General features: G+C 42.2%; 1 protein-coding gene and 1 long non-coding RNA gene across 4 annotated transcripts in view; one reads left to right on the forward strand and one right to left on the reverse strand.

Moving 5' to 3' along the window:
* Positions 1-4,254, reverse strand: part of LOC110128806 (uncharacterized) — a 76,837-nt gene extending 72,583 nt beyond the window's left edge. The window contains exons 1-2 of the long non-coding RNA XR_011482556.1: positions 4,111-4,254; positions 3,501-3,653 (exon numbers count right to left, since the gene is read on the reverse strand). This is a non-coding gene — a long non-coding RNA (uncharacterized lncRNA). The remainder of the gene's footprint in view (positions 1-3,500; positions 3,654-4,110) is intronic.
* Positions 1-16,722, forward strand: part of SYNPO2 (synaptopodin 2) — a 205,830-nt gene that overhangs the window by 109,111 nt on the left and 79,997 nt on the right. The window lies entirely within an intron of this gene.

Here is a 16,722-nt window from a genome sequence, read left to right on the forward strand (position 1 = left end):
ACTTCTCTACTGCTTCTCACCCCCCGACCCCTCGTCCCCTGCAGCAACAGCCTTCTGCCGGCCTCGCGTCCGCTCAGCGCGGACGGTGCTCTCGCACCTCCGTCGCTTTGTTCCTGTCCCGCCTGCCACAGTCTCTCGTCCCACCTCTACCTAAATTTTATGTACTCCTAAGGCCTGCACCAAATGTTTGCTCCATAAACCCTTTCCTGAAAAAATCACCTAAAACCCCACCCTTAACTCTATATCAGAAGCACATATTACTACACGTGTGTCTGGTAGTCAACTATTTACTTTCTTATTTTGTGGTTGCTGACACACATCACTTTTTCCTAGATTGGGCAAGGACTGTGTCTGTCCCATCTTTGCATCCCCATATTGTTTACTTCTGTGCTTTTCCTATAATATGTGCTCTGTAAATATTTGTTCACTGGATGAACATTCACTTATCTATACGATATTTTCAGCACAATAATGGGGCACATCAATAGAGAAATCTATTGAGGGGCATACAAATCAGGCCTCAAAAGTTCATGTAACTATGAACTACAGTTTGAGCAATTTCATAAATTATAATCTCTTGATAAAATGACAGATGCCAATATGAAAACACAAAGTGGAAAAGAGATTTTTTCTGCATTTACTCAGCATACTTGAACTAGAACAGTGGCTGTTTCATGATGCTGAATCCCTTGGTCGGGTACTTAATCTGTATCACATGTTATCAAGAGAGGAGATTGAAGTCCAACTATTATTCATCCACACTTGTATGATCTCAACTAAAACACTACAGAGGGAAAAAACTTTCAGTGATTGAGAAATTAAGCTGTACACATTTTATGTTCTATTCTGTTTTTAAGTGAACTTAAGGGCATAGCTTCCTGGATGAAAACAAATCTTACTAATTTGATTAATGATGTCTCCTACTAGGAATGAGACGCATGTACAGTGTATTAAAACCTTCCGTTTCTGGAAATTTTTAATGCTTTTTAGTGTATTTTTCTTTGGGGGCCCATTCAGACCTTATATCTTCCTGAGAAATAATTGCAGTTATATCTTATATATAATATATATGACATGTATATATATTAATAAATCATTTTCCTTAAAACGTTGTTATTCTGTCTATGCTCCCTAGTCTTTTTTCCAGACCATTCCTTAGCCGCAAACTTCCATTTTCTGGCTGATTTTCCTGATAGAGTCTAACCACACTCACTCACATGCCCACACTCCTAGACTTGTGTTTGCTTGGTGACCTCTGCCCACTTCCTTCCCTGGCCTCCATCCCCCAGGAGCTGTGGGATCGCAGTGATTCACACCTCTTCCTCTTCTCCCCTCTTCTGGCACACACACTTGGTGTCATCCCAGAATGCCAGAATCAGATGGGACTCATTTTATAGGGAAGCATTTGGACTGAGAGCCATATATGATTTCACTGAAGAAGAAAAAGAACGTCACCAGTGGGTGTCATCCTCACTGCTCAGACTACCTGTCCTGGCCATGGAATAATGGAGCTGGAAAGGAAAGATGCATAAACTACCTGATCCAGTGGTTTTCAAATTTAGATTTATAAAGTGAATCCAAGTGGGCTTGCTATTGCCTAAAGAAGGAGGGGAAAAAGGACTCTGCATCCTGGCACTAGCCTGTGGGCACACCCACGTAGCAGTCTTTAAACCAATAACCTGAGCTAAATGTCACAGTTTGCAGATAAGGAAGCTGAGCCCAGAAAGTTTAAGTGACCTTCATGGTCACATAACCGGCGTGCAGAGCTGATTCCAGATCCCAAGTTACAAAGCACAGTGTTCCTTCCCAGGCCTTCCCATTGCACCAGATAACTGATGAATTAAGAGCTCGTTTTTACTCACTGGACCAGCCCAGTTCATCTCTGTGCCCAGCCGAAGTGCAGTGTATGAGAACTGTTATCCCACTCAAAAGTCATTCATTATTGAAGGATTTTCACGATGAACAGAAATCACCCCAAATACCAGAAACAGTGTCAGGCGAACCACAAGGGACAGTGCCGCATGCGTTTTTAGCTGCCCCCCGACACCCTGTTCCAGGAGGGCTCTCTAGCTGAGTGGCCAAATACCCCATAACCAACCTGCCTCTTAAGTCCAGCCCAGAGCAGCCCAACACATCCTGAGTCTGCTCATCCCTTCGAGGGTGGTCTCTTCCTTTTTCCATCAACAACTTGGGACGCTAACCATAGGCATTAGAGGGCCTTGATGGTGGCCTTAGAGCAGAGTCCCCACGGAGCTGCCATTACAGGCCCTCCACAGCGGCACCCTCCTCCACAAGCCACCCTGTGATTAATGCAATCACCCTAATTGTTGGCCTCCTTTTTGAGAGTCTTGGCCACACGGGGAAACGTTGAATGTTTTCCCTGAATGCATTCTTTCCAAACAACTGTGTGTCCTTAGTTGTGGAACATGATGTCATGAGTTCTGATGAGGGGGTTACCCTTGAGAAGCTGAAGATTGTCCCCAAAGGCCTAACAGAGCCAGTTCAGCTCACGTCCCACACATGCATCCCCGGGGCCACACATGTGCAGACAGTTACTCTAAAATTAACAAAACAAGCTTGCGGCTCTTTTGCTCTATGATTAACAAAACAAGCTTGCGGCTCTTGCTATTGTACTTTTTACTCTGTACCTTTTGAGAGCACATTGGGAAATAAAATCTCCCTTTTCCCTCATACTCTTCAGACTTGGCATACAATACTTTTTGTTCTTGTTGTTTTCCTGGTCAGAAGTTAATGCTAAGTCAGGCAAGTCTGATGAGAAACTCGGGTTCCATCCAGAAAAATGATAGCTGTTTGTTCTCAAGCCAGACCACTTGAGGGCAGTATAGCCTCAGAAGTGTGTTTTGACCAACATACTCCGCCTAAGAAGAAAACGGACAGTGTGGGGTTTACACTACTCTATTGGAATTCAGGAAATAAACTGTAAACAATAAGAAACACTCCCTGGGAGTCATATCAGATTTTAAAATGAAGGAATAAATGTCTAACTTTAAATGTACTTACATAATTTTCTTATATAATTGTTTGAGGCAGGCACAATATAAGCCACTCATATGATGGAGATTTAAAACTGGAGTGTTATTTAAAACATAAAAGGACAGCATAAAAACAAAAAAAGCTAAACTTAAAATATATTAACCTGGGAACAAAATCAGGATATGTTTTCAGGTCCTTGTGATCCTCTTGGAGGACACAGTTTTTCACAACTAATATGCCCTTATTATAACCGTTTTTAACCTGAGCAGAAATGTTGCTTCTCTGCCTTTCTTTGGTATTCTGGGAGTAAATCTGGGATGGGCAAGTGAAGATAAAAGAAGGAGGCTTACGAGGAGAGGGGGGAGAAGGAGGAAGGCATTGTATTCTGTCGTTGGAGAATCGCCGACTCTGAATTCTGGGGAAGTGTCTGCACTGACCCAGATCACAGGGAGGCATGCTGACTCCACTCATCTCCCACCTGCCCCCCATCCACTGTTAGTACGTACCTTTTGGTAGTTTTCACAGGATGTTAATAGACAAGTTGCAGTCGATGTGTACTTTCTCTTTCCAAATATCAGTGCGTAACAGAGCCCAGTGGTTGTCTCCCGAAGCCCATCTGGAAGGAATTCTGTGTTCCTCGCTCTGCTCTTCTTTATGCGCTACAGGAAGAACACGATAGTTCTTGAATGCATTTCCAAGATTATTCAGAGACCAAATGTACTTTCAGCACAACTGTTTGAGACTGATCGTGAGGGAGCAGACCTCCAAAAAACTCCCTCAAGCGTGGGGGGTAAGCTCAGCTTCTTTCTTGAGAGAGCTGAGGTGATAAGGTATGAACTCCTTGGTTTTCCTCCCTTCGTTTCAATTTTTCCCCTTTGATCTCTTACAGCCATCTTGCTCCATTAAATATTTTTCCTAACTCCACCCTTTTCTCATCAACATTTCCCACCACAGTTGCAGGGGGAATAAGAAGTCCCTTCTCTGCCTTATTCCCTTTCCCCAGGTCCTTTCCTCTCTCCTTCCGTTCATAGTAGATTTCTTGAGAGAAAGGTCTTCACAGGCCTCTGTGCCTCTGCTCCCCCCACTCTCTCCCTCGTATGATCCCCCCCTCACCACCTTCAGCAGTTATCCTTTAGAGCTCATCAGTAATCTGCTCGTCACCAGCTTGTCCACTGATTTCTTTTCAGCGGTTCTCCTTACTGCATCATATGTCTGTTCCCACAGTGTGGCGTTAGCCAAAATCCATGCCTCTCCCTTTGAAATTCTTTCCTCCCCAGGATTCAGTAACACAGGTCCTGCTCAGTCTCTGCTGAGCTGATTTCTTCTACTCTCCCCTTAAATGTGGAGGTGTTTTAGTCCTCAGTACCCCTTCTACCTTCCTCTGTCAAGTTCATCTGATCCCACAGCTTTAACTACCACCTCTTTGCTTTTGACTTCCCGGTATATGTTTCTCTTCCAAGCTATGTAGCTCACGGGCTAATGGAATATTTGTCATTTCACAAACAAAAATTTCCAAAACAGGGTTCATCTTTCCCGCACAGCCTCCCCATCTCCTTGTCACAGAATAGCTTCCCTTCCTTACCATTCCTAAAGTCTCAAGGCAAAATTTCAGTCATCTTGGACTCCTACCGTGCCATCTGTAAACATACTGGAGGGGAATAAAGGATGATGAAGTGTCTTTTTAGAGTCTCTTATATTCAGAGTAACTACTCTACTTAATGCCTCATTTCATCACCTGGACTTTTGCAGTGATTGCCAAACTGATGTCTCTGTCATTAATCTTTCTCTTCTCCATTACTATCAAACCAGTACTGGGACACTATCTATTTTACAAAGCAGTCGTGTCCATACAAAAGAAATAGGTAGCATTAGTTGCTTCCAGAATAAACAGCAGGGGCACAGGGGTAGAAGGAAGGGAAATTTTACATATATGTACCATCTTATTTCTTTAAAATTCTGTGCCCCATGGATATATTAACTATTAAGAATATTGTTTAATAGATATACAAGGTCGTACAGTACAGCTTGGGGAATTATATTCATTATTCTGTGAATAACCATAATGGGAAAGAATACAAAAAAGAATTTATATTTAGCATAACTGAATCCCTTTGCTGTATAGCGGAAATTAATACAACCTCATAATTCAACTATTTTGTTGTTGTTGTTTAATCACTAAGTCATGTCTGATTCTTTGCGACCCCATGGACTATAGCCCGCCAGGCTCCTCTGTCCATGGGATTCTCCAGGCAAGAATACTGGAGTGGGTTGTCATTTCCTTCTCCAGAGGATCTTCCCAACCCAGGGATCGAACCCACGTCTGCTACACTGCAGGTGGATTCTTTACTGCTGTGCCATGGATGAAACCAAAAAAATTTTTTGGCTGCACTGCCCAGCATGCATAACTTCAACTATACTTCAATTAAAAAAAAAAGAATACTGTTAAACATTGTGTTACCTATTAAATTAAACAATTGAAACATCCTTTTTAGCTACTCTTCTCAAAATCCTACATACATTGCCTTCAGGACAAAAGTCAAGCTTCATCTTACTGTTTGGAGCTCTCTGAGGTACGGTCAGAGCCCCCCTTGTAACCTTTTTCCTGATCTGCTTTCTGTGCAGCTCACACTCCACAGGCCAGGCATATGCCATCGCTCTGGATTCTGAGGCGTCCCTGCCCTTGTTTATGAAATTACCTGTGCACGTGACCGTTCTTACGCTATTCAATGCTTTTCACATGATGGGTTCTCAGAGAATGTTTTCTGAATGATGTTGGTCCTTGGTACACCAAGAAATCCAAAATTAGTGTTGTTTAGCTATGAGACCCAATGGCATCCTCATGTCATCACGGGTGCTGGCACTGCCGTTAAGAAGTACAAAGCTTGGTGGGTCCCCTTTAAGTCAGTCCTTCTCTAATTGTGGCCCTAGACCATCTGCTGCAGGAATACCTGGAGTCCTTGCTAAAATGCAGATTTCTGGGCTCCAGTTGAAATGTGATGGTTTAGAATCTCTAGGGGTAGGACCGGGCAATCTGATAACAACAAGTATCCCAAGGTGGCCCTCATATACAGACACTCAGGTTTGAGAGCTTCTGCTTTAACAGGATAGAGCAGGAGCGGGCTTTGGGGGAAGGTTTTCAAGAGGAGAGCATCCCTGAGATTTCTTCCCAGAGATTTTCAAGCTGATCCTGCTTGTCTGCTGAACATTCCTCGGCTCCTGCCAGTCCTTCAACCCTGCTTCATGCGCCTGGCTATGCCTCGTGCTCCTGGAACAGAACTCGTCCTCTGTCTCTCCTTTCAGGAGACTGACAGCGGAGCTGTTAAGCTGATTCCCTGCAGTATCTGGTGCTGGCACCTCTCAACTGGAGAGGGGTGCCTCAGATTTCAACAATAATCTCACCTTTTCCCCATCTTCTCTTCTTTCCTGTAACTGCTGTGAGCAGGTGATTATCTCTGCATTGTAGACATGAGAATTCTGAGGCAGGAAAATGTTGAGACCTGCTTAAGCCTCTGACATATTAATAGAGTTAATGTCAAAGCCTAGTCATCCAAATTGGCATCCCTAGAGACCATTTTGTCAATCAGTAAGTCAATCAATTAATCAACAAGTATTTACTGAATGTGGATTAGGCATCCAGAAGCATCTTGTTTTAACATCTGCGGGCTCGACTGGACCCTGCGCAGAGCTTGGTTCAGTGACCTTACATTCTCCCTGACCTAGGATCTAATTCTGTACTATGCCGTCCACACTTGCCTGCCTTTATGGTTATGTCAGTTTGCTCAGCTGTATTTCTCATGAACACCACCATTCACTACATAATTCCGTAGCCCTTAATGAAGTTGAGAGGAACAGAGATGTAGGCCAGCTCCTCCAATGTGAGCAGTTGTTCAGCAATTTTAATTTGATGTTGTTCATCTGAAAATGCTGGGTTTTCCTTGGACTTCCATTGAACTAAAATGAAAAACTCAACAAACAAGTGTATGACTCCATGAAAGAAAGTTCTTTTTTTCTTCTAGCCTGCCATTCTATGTTATACTCAAAAACGCCCACTCAGAAGGCAGGGTGGGACACGTTGAGAGTGTGACACTGACATTTATACACTGCCACGTGTAAAGCAGATGGCGTGGGGGCCTGAGCTCGGCGCCCTGTGATGACCTAGCGGGGTGGGTGGGGTGGGGCGGGAGGGAGGCTCCAGGGAAGGGGATGTAGGTATAGTTGTCTCTGACTCACTCTGTTGTGCAGCGGAGACTAATACAACATTGTCAAGCAATTACACTCCAATTAAAAAAAATTTTTAAAAACCCAACTCGGCATCAATGGCCTTCATTTTGACAATTTGAAATCCTTTTACATGCTAAGGTTTATTTTTAAATCCACCCATGTTCCCCAACCCTGTACGCCTTCCCCATATCAATAGGCAGACAGAATGTTCTTATGCTATAGCCCACATTTACTGACACTTATATTTTCATTTATTTTCTAACAGTCACATGGAGACCATAGCCATAAATGTACAGCACAGTTTGCCATTTTCTACCAGCTTAGTTTTTATGAACCAAAGATAGTAAAGTAAGTTCAATGTATCTAAAAATGTCAACTCAAATGGAAAGTTCCAAGAGTGACTTATAGGTTATCACACATTCTGCAAGGTCACTCAGAGTGTTGAAAATCAGATTTCAACAATAATAGGTTTACCTGTAGGGAGATAGCATCTGATCAAAATCACCAAGGATAAGATCTGAAAAAATGTTGGCCTTTTATCTTTCTTAGACTTTGTGTGTTTTTAAAAGTAGTGCAGAAACTTGACTTTGATCTCAACCAGCATTGATTGTATCAAAGGTATGTAAGGGAAACACTGCTGGCCTGTCCCAGGCTTGAGAGGAGATAGTTGTCACATGTGGCCACTTCTACTGTCTCAGTTTACGAGTGGGCTAGGGCTAGAACTGGGCTGAGCCACTGTGGGCAGCAGAGACCACAGTCCACTGAGAGGGATTTGGTTAGCAACTCTACTTCCACATCGTTCCACACGCTATTTCAGGCTGACTGTTGTACACACTCTTCCTTTTTCCATCTCATCTAGCCGTTAAATCAATGCCCTGGCTGGATCAGAGGAACCAGGAAACACAATGTTACTCAGCATGCTATTGACATTTCCCTCTAAAGCTTCCAACAACTTCCCCTACCAACATCTCTGAAAGGGCTGAAAAATTCCAGTGGGGTGCTGTTACCCATTCATGTGTGGTGCGCTGCGTGCTATGTCTCATGCAGTAAAACCACCACAGTTTTGCTAAATTATGCCAAGACAAAGTCTTTTTTGGATATCTCATTATCCTTATCATTGTTCTAGGTGAAATTACAGATAAATACTCTCTGATGAGTTAATTATAGATATCCAAATGGATGAGTGTAAAAGTTAATGGACTGGATCAAGTTCACAGAACAAGTTAATAAAGGTTGAACAGATGGAGAACTAAGGTCTAAGTCCTTCTTCTAGAACTATGATAAAATTCACTTCCTCTCAGAACATAGACAAACCCACTCAAAAATACATCAAGGAAAAGAAATCAAATAATATGCTTTTCACTCTTTAGAATTTCACCTTGATTCAAAGATAATGTTGTCTTAGTTATTTCTAGTTTGACTTTTTTTCAGATTATTAAAATATCCAATATGTACCAGAATCATTGCTTTTAGACTCTTTTCTTAATACTGATGTATCTAAGAACAGACAAAGAATTAGATGGCTGTTGAAATATACTAGCAGTGCTATTGCTATGTTCCATTTTTATTTTTAAAATAGTTATTTTTATAGTCACTTATTGCATCTCTAGGTGTTTTCCATGTTTTTCTATATTCATAAAAAATATAATGACTATATTATCATCACAACTCTACAGAAAAGAAAAGTGACATAGAAAAGTTATGTAACTTGGAAAATAACTATCTCAGTGCCTGATGTGTAGTAGTTTCTCAATATATATTAGCTAAAATTATCATTATTTTCCCCAAGTTCATACAAGCTACTAAATGGGGGAATTTGAGTTCAAACACAAATAAAACAGAGTGTGTTTGGTACTATGATTTATGCACTGCCTTGATTTTCAAACTCAATTTTATGAGCAAAAAGCTATTTTCATCCTGTTTATTTGAACAACTAGAGCAAATATTTTATAAATTTTATTTGTCTGTCAATATCTCTAACATTAATTTAGACACATGTGCACCTGTGTCTAATTTTTTTTTTCTGTTTTGGTTTTGTGTTTAGCTTTTCATATTGTACACTGGCATGTTTTTAAGAGCACTTTTAGGCCAAATTCTCCCTGGAGATGGGAGGAAGGTGTTAATGGAGAGGCACATAAGTGAAATGAAACAACCCGGTTGGAGGGAAGAGCAGGGAACTTCCCTAAAAGCCAAGGCTCCTAGCACAGCCTTATACAGCAGGTTGGCTGACACCTCCTTCTAAAAATAGGAATTGCTTGGACTCTACAAGGTGGGACATTTGAATTCTGTTTTATTTCTAACTGACGTTTTAGAGAGTGCATCCAGTATTTCTTTTAGGAAAGCTCCAAGGATTGTTTCTTTATTTACGTTCTTCTGAAGAAAATCTATAAGAATTTGGACTTCTATTTGTAAATTAATAAATGACTGTACCTTTCATTTTGGCAGAAGGAAGGGATTCAGTTAATGTTAAGATGAAGCACTCCAGATCCAGACCCCCATCCCCTTTCCCCGGAAGCACAGGTGTCAGCGTCACAGGAGCCTCGCTCTTGGCTCTGCTCAGGCACCCTTCTCTGCAAGAGGCAGTGGCCGAGGAGCTTCAAAAGGCAACGTACACCTCCCTCTTCTTCTTCTTCCTCTTCTCTTTTTTATTCTTCCTCCTAAAGTTTAGTAACTTCAGCCTTAAAGGTCTCTAGACTTTCACGGAAGGCTCAACTTTGATTAAAGTTCCTCTCAACTGGTTCAGAGTGATTAAACGTCACTCAACTGGTATGGATGATGAGCAGCAAGTCTCATAGTTTGCCTTTATTGATGACAAAAAATGAATAAGGGCTTCCTGGGTTGTTCAGTGGTAAAGAATCTGCCTGCCAAAGCAGGAGACACAGGTTCAAACCCTGGTCTAGGAAGACCCCACATGTCGTGGGACAGCTAACTCCATGCACAACTACTGAGTCTGTGCTCTGGAGCCTGGAAACAGCAACTGCTGAAGCTCGTGCCCGAGAGCCCATGCTCCACAAGAGGGGCTGCCATGCTGAGAAGCCCCCGCTGCAACCAAGTGTAGCCCCTGCTTCCCGCAACCGCAGGAAATCCTGCACGGCAGCCAAGACCCAGCACAGCCAATATGCAAATAAACAAATAACATTGTTTTTTAAAAAATGAATAAGATGGTCACATGAAAAGGAGTGACTGAATTAGGTCAGAAAGAGGCTTTGGAAATGTATTTGAATTCCTGAAACTGGTGATCTTACTTACAAAATTTTCTGTTTACACACGAGGCAGCTGATTTGGAAAGGCATCTTAGCCTAGTCTGGGCTAAGTCTCAAGCTGTGTCATCCTGGTGCTCTTGCCGGGAGACTGAATACATTTGAAAGCATCAGGCCCTGCGTCATGATTATGCCTGTGAGACCCTGTGCCCAATCTGGGGAGGAGACTGTCAACTTCTGGGGGACCGAACAGCATGTGTGGAGAGTTTTAGAGTGCAGTGGGGAAGGGCTAAGGCTCTGGCAAGCTTAAGACTGAGAGTCAGGACCTCAAACTGTGACTCAAATTGGCCTATGACTCTAAACTTGTTTGCACCATCCTCTAATTGTTTTGTGTGCGATCATATCTCCCTAGCAAGCCTGAAAGAATCTGAAGACAGAGTGCATGCTATTTTTGATTTCCCAAAAGAATTTGTCAGAGTCATGGGCTCACCTTGTGGACTGACTGACAGCTCCTGGTAGCAGTGACTTCAGCTGCAAATAAAGAAAAAGCATTCATGTTCCAAGTAACAAAGGAGTGTGTCATGTGGCCACGCCTCTGTGGCGCTGCGCTGATCACTGAGATAGAAATGCCCCAGGAGGCAGAAAGGAGTCAGATCACTCAGGGCTGGGGAATCTTGTGGTGGAGACAGAAGAAACAAGGGGTTGGAGTAAGGCTCAGGGACTTGGTGGAGGAGACCCAACTCATGTTCAGGCCTGGGCATGTTCAGGCCTCGTGTTCTCCGGAGAGTGCATGCTCAGTATTAGCAGCAGTCTCAGAGAGCAAGCCTTGAGGCCGCAGAAGTCCTCTTTCCATCAGGAGACAGACCCAAATTCATTCATTCATATATTCTTTAACTCTGATGTTAAGGATGGCATGGCAGGTGCCATGCTCAGTGCTGTGGACATAAAAATGCTTATATGCATGATCTTGGCTTCCGGGGGTGGTACAAACCTGCAAACAGATAATTATGATATCAAGCTTCCAACTATATGACAGCATGATCTAATGAAAAGGGGTTTTGCAAAAGAGGGAAGGGGTCCTAGCTTTAATCTAGGCTTTGACATCTATTATGGGTTGTGTGACTTGGATTTTTTGAGCCTGTTTCTTCATCTGTAAATCTGGAAAAAAGTACTGTCTCTTAAAATTGTTGAAAGAATGAAAGGAGAAATACGTAGAAATAGTCCCTGCCACAGTGCATGTGATAGAGCCTCAGAAAATGTTTGATCCCTTGCTCTGTAAGAGTAGAATATACAATGTGGTGGGTGCTTAGAGGCAAGAACCAATAACTGCCCGAGAAAGGGGGAGGCTCTACCTAGGAATTAACATTTCTTGCTTAATCTTGAAAAAATAAGTAAGACCCTTTTTCAATCACTTATTTAGCACATGATTGGAGAGCAAGATTTTGTACCAAGTACTGTATCAGAAGCTGGGGACACAATGGTGAACGAAACAGATGTGACCCCGGACCTTCTTGAGTTTATCTGCCACAGGGAGGGGCAGGCCAAAACCAAACAAATAGACTCACTAAGGATAAACAGAGGGGCTGAGATGGGGGAACTGTGACTTTCAAATGTGTTCAGCGTCTTTTGGCAAGAGCGCTAGGCTAACGTAGCTTGGGACTCAGTCCAGACCAGGCTAAGACGTCTTTCCAAATCAGCTACCTTGTGTGTAAACATAAAACTATGCAGGTAAGATCACTGGTTCCATGGCTTCAAATTCTGTTCCCAAAGCCAGTTCTGGCCTCATTCAGTGACTCCTTTTGGTGTGACCACCTTATTTATTTACTTTTAATCAAGGAAGGGAAATGCAAGACCTGCTGCTCGTTATCTACAAGAGGTGAGTGATCTTCTAGAGAAATTTTAATCAAAGATGAACCTTCTGTGAAGGTTTGGAAACCCTTACAACTGAAGTGATTAGACTTTGGGGGAGAGAATTAAAGAAGAGGAGAGAGGGCTGAGAATGGGGAGAGAGAGAGAGAGAAGGAAACACGCTGATGTTAAGGCTCCTTAGTCACTGACCTTTGCAGGGAACTCTGAACAGTGCTTGGGCTGAGCCCGATTGGAGGCTCCCTGTGGCTCTAACGACTGTGCTTCCGGGGAAAGGGGCTGGGAGGATGTCAGTTCTGATATTAGCCAACAACCAAAGGATGGGAAGGCATTAGTCATACAAACAGAGAGAGGAAGAAATAGCAGGTACATGTTTTCTAGGCAGAAATAGCGTGTACAGTTGTCGTGAAGCAGAAAAGAGCTTGGCTGAGCAAGGACAGAATAGAATTTTAAAAAGAAGGTGAAGATAGCATTTAATGAAGTTCAACAAAAAAGAATTCATGGGAATTCACTCCAGAGTTAGTAGCGTGTGCAGAGCTGTAGAGTCCTGCAAGAACCTGGCGCGTTCTAAGTCCTGGGAGAACCTCACTGTGACCGCACTCTAGGCTGGAGGAAGGAGTAGGGTGAGGCAGGACTGTGGCAAGAATGGGGCCATGGCGTGGGGATCAGACTGTGGGGATCTTGCTTGTACGGTAAGTGAAGACTTAGATTGGACTTGCTATTAGCTCTTAGTTTTGGAACTCCGGCCTGTCTCAGAAGCTCCTGCCCACCTTCCAAGCCTGTCTCTAAGCCCCTCACTTACAGAGTTTTCTTCACTGTCCTCCAGTTTTTGGGCTTCACAGGTGGCGCTAGTGGTAAAGAACTTGCCTGCCGATGGAGGAGACAAAACAGATGCAGGTTCGATTCCTGGGTCTGGAAGATCCCCTGGAGGAGGGCATGGCAACCCATTCCAGGATTCTTGCCCAGAGAATCCCATGGACAGAGGAGAATCCCATGGACAGAGGAATCTGACAGCAGAGTCCATGGGGTCGTAAAGAGTTGGACATGACTTAGCACGCACACACTCCAGTTTTTGTATCCTGACTCTTCTTCATGGTTGCAGCGTCTCTCGCTACTCAGATCTGAGGCATCTTCTGGTGGTTTTATTTAGAGCCTCTACTCTGGCTCTGATCATAGAGAGAGTGTCTTCTACTCTGGACCCTGGGCAAAGCTAGGCTTATTTTATTAAGATAACTACTAAAACCAAGCAGAGTAGATCTGAGAATTAATGGGAAGTCAGTGTTAGTCCTTAAATAGTAAAGCAACTTGAGAGAAATATTTATTAATCCTTTGACACTGATTTGCAGAGTTAATTACAGAAGGCAGAGACTGGAGGCAGGAAGCCAAGTGTGTAGTATGTAGGGATGGGGTGGGATGGGGTGTGGGCCTGTGTGTTCTTTTTAAAAGGAAAAAGTCGTTTACAAGGTTGAAATGAAATAGGAAGCACAATAGAGTGTGTGCTGTTAGCCATTGTAGAGAAACTTAATTTTAGGGGATTTAAATTTATTTGGAAACGTTTTACTTTAGACAAATTTACTTCATTTTATGAGGTCTTTTGATTTCAGTTGGTTTAAAATTCAGAGGAAAAACATAGTCCATGGGATCAAGTGCAGCTTGTTAACATGTCTGCATGAAATTCTGACATCTTCAAACAACTTTCCACTCAACTCTTGGACCCATCCACTTGCTGAATAGTTGTGTGTAAGCCAGCAACTTCCCTCCCTCCTCCATTTACTCTTCAAGCACAGTGCTCTTAGCAGACAGATTTCTTGGCCTGTATTCCTGTGACAAAGATTTCATCCTATACATAACCCACAGCTTGGTAAGATGTTCTTAGATGTCTGTTGGGAACCTCTTTAACTGCTTTCAGGGTCTTTTCTTCCTCTCCACATTCTTCCTCCTCCTCACATTTTTCCTCCACACACACACACACACACACACACACACATATATATGCTTTTTACATTTGAAATATTATTCTGAATTTTCTAAATTGTAAAGGAATTCTCAAGTGAATGTTCATCTTCAACGGGTTGAAAATACATTCTATTAGCAACTTTGATTACAGAACTAACAGTGGTGGAGGGATGGCGTGAGTTATTGCTTTACCTACTCTTACCCAGCAAGTTGGGAGAGACACAGTCTACAGCCTGACTGGCTGATCTCCAGTCCTGTGCACTGTCCCTGATCTAATGAATGTTCCCTTTTTATTGCTATTGAACATTTAGTTCTTTTGGAGGTCTCTGGGTCAGTTACTGTCACCATATTAGGCAACCTTCTGACAAATTGTTTTATACCTACAAAGAATCTAAATGTGGCATCCTCAGACCACTGGGCCCTGCTGGTGATGTTTGAACTACTCAGGGGATGAAGCAGATAGCCAAAAATATACCAATTTTAGCAGAAGACACTTATATCAGCGACAGCTGGAGGACCACAAAATCTATAAACACACTTGTTACTCATCTGCTGTGCCTGTTGGGCAAGCAAGGTATGTGGCCCACTTGAACATCTTGTCGTAGAGAGGTTTCCTAGGCGGGCCTCTGGACAGAACCTGAGATGAGAAGAATCACATGAGCTTGGCATTCAGAGCATTAAAGTGTGTTATTGGTTTAGTCCTGATATGAAAGAGGAGACCTCTCACCTAAAGGAATGTAGAGAGCTGAGGGATGGAATGACAATGGATTGGATGAATCAGTTTGAGCACTTGTTGATTCAGCATGTGAACTGGGGGATGATGAAAGTCTGAGCACTGATTGATTGCCAAAGTTTTCTTTAAAACTATTCAAGAGAAAAAAAAATAAAATAAAAATAAATAAATAAAACTATTCAAGAGGTTCTGCACCCAGCAGCTCATCAGCTAGAGGAAAAAAAAAAAGCAGAGTGTTGTGTAAGAGGAAAAGCTAATTACAGTGCTAACTTAGGTCACATGACTGTAAGCTTGGCAGGAAATGGCATGTAATTAACATGAATGTATTGGAAATCTGAAGTTTAAAATGCCAGGCATTGTAGAGCAAGATGTCCTTTGTTTATGGCTTTTGGTTATTTAGTTAATTTAATTTTGTCTTTTGTTTATCCAAATGCCTGCCCATATAAGAATGAGATTATCCTGATGGGAGATGTGATAAACCTAGATCTTATGATTAAATTGTCTGAGATTTTTAACCAAATAACCGTGGATCCTTGTATCATAAATAATTTATATTGATTGTTTTATCACTAACTAATAAAAATGCACACAAATATGTTCTCATGATGTATTCAGTCTGTTCTTCTAGATTTCTTGAGGATAGAAGCAACACTTTTACTTCCAATGCAATTCTCCATAGGACCTACTTGCCACAAACACTCAGCAGTGCTGTCTCATGATCTAAATGCCTGTGATTGTTTTAGCTGTTGTTGCAGGATGATTCCAGCCTTTAGCTCTCATCTGTGAAGTTCTTTAAATGAGTCTTTGTAGATGAATCAAATAAGTCCCAAACAAATAAGTCCCAAACAAAGTCCTTTTTTTGTTTGTTTTTAAAGACAGAACTCAGACCACATCCCAAGTTAGGTACTTAAAGGGAAGTAGATATCTCAACGTGAAGCCTGCATTAAGCTCCAAGTGCAATGTACATAATGATAACGTCAACTGTTAATACTGTTTACTACTTGGTGTATACCTATTGTGGTGAGGAACACTTTATATAGATTATGTCAGTCATTCCTCTTGATAACCCCGTGGGTTAGGCATATCATTCTCCTTTCACAGGTGAGAAAACCAATGATGTATACACTTGCTCAGTCACACAGTTAGTAGGTGAAGGAGGAGTTATTTAGATGCAGACTTGTCTGATTCTGTCGGCCCTGTTTTGAGAGCGGCTGTGCAATGTGTTATGCAAATTTTGACCCTGGAACCAGACTGCCTGGGTGTAAATCTCTCCTCTCTCATTTGCTGTCTGATAACAATGAGACCTGGGCCAGCTGACTTATTCTCTCTGTACCCCAGTTTTCTCATTTGTAATGTGGGGGACAGTGGTATTATCTATCTTATAGTGCTGTTCTGAGGATTAAATGAATTTGTGTACTAAAAGCTCTTAAGAGAGTGTTTGAAACATAGGAACGTATAATGTAGGCTATTGGCATTACTCCACCCACTAGGCAAGATGTCTTTCTCACACCCCAAATTCATAAGTCCCAAACAAATTCATCATCTTAGTTTCCCTAACTTGCTTCCTTTACTTGACTGATGGCATTGTCATCCAGCAAGATTTTCCAAATTGGAAAACTTTATATTCAACTATTGTCTCATTGTTGACATTTATAATTAAGTCCCTAATTTCTGTCAAATTCATAAGTATATTATAAATGTATCCTGTCTTTCCCATTCCTACAAGAGTCACTGCCTCATCATGTATTGTCT

This window comes from Odocoileus virginianus, chromosome 21 (assembly GCF_023699985.2).
Source record: "Odocoileus virginianus isolate 20LAN1187 ecotype Illinois chromosome 21, Ovbor_1.2, whole genome shotgun sequence".
Classification (NCBI taxonomy): Eukaryota; Metazoa; Chordata; class Mammalia; order Artiodactyla; family Cervidae; genus Odocoileus; species Odocoileus virginianus.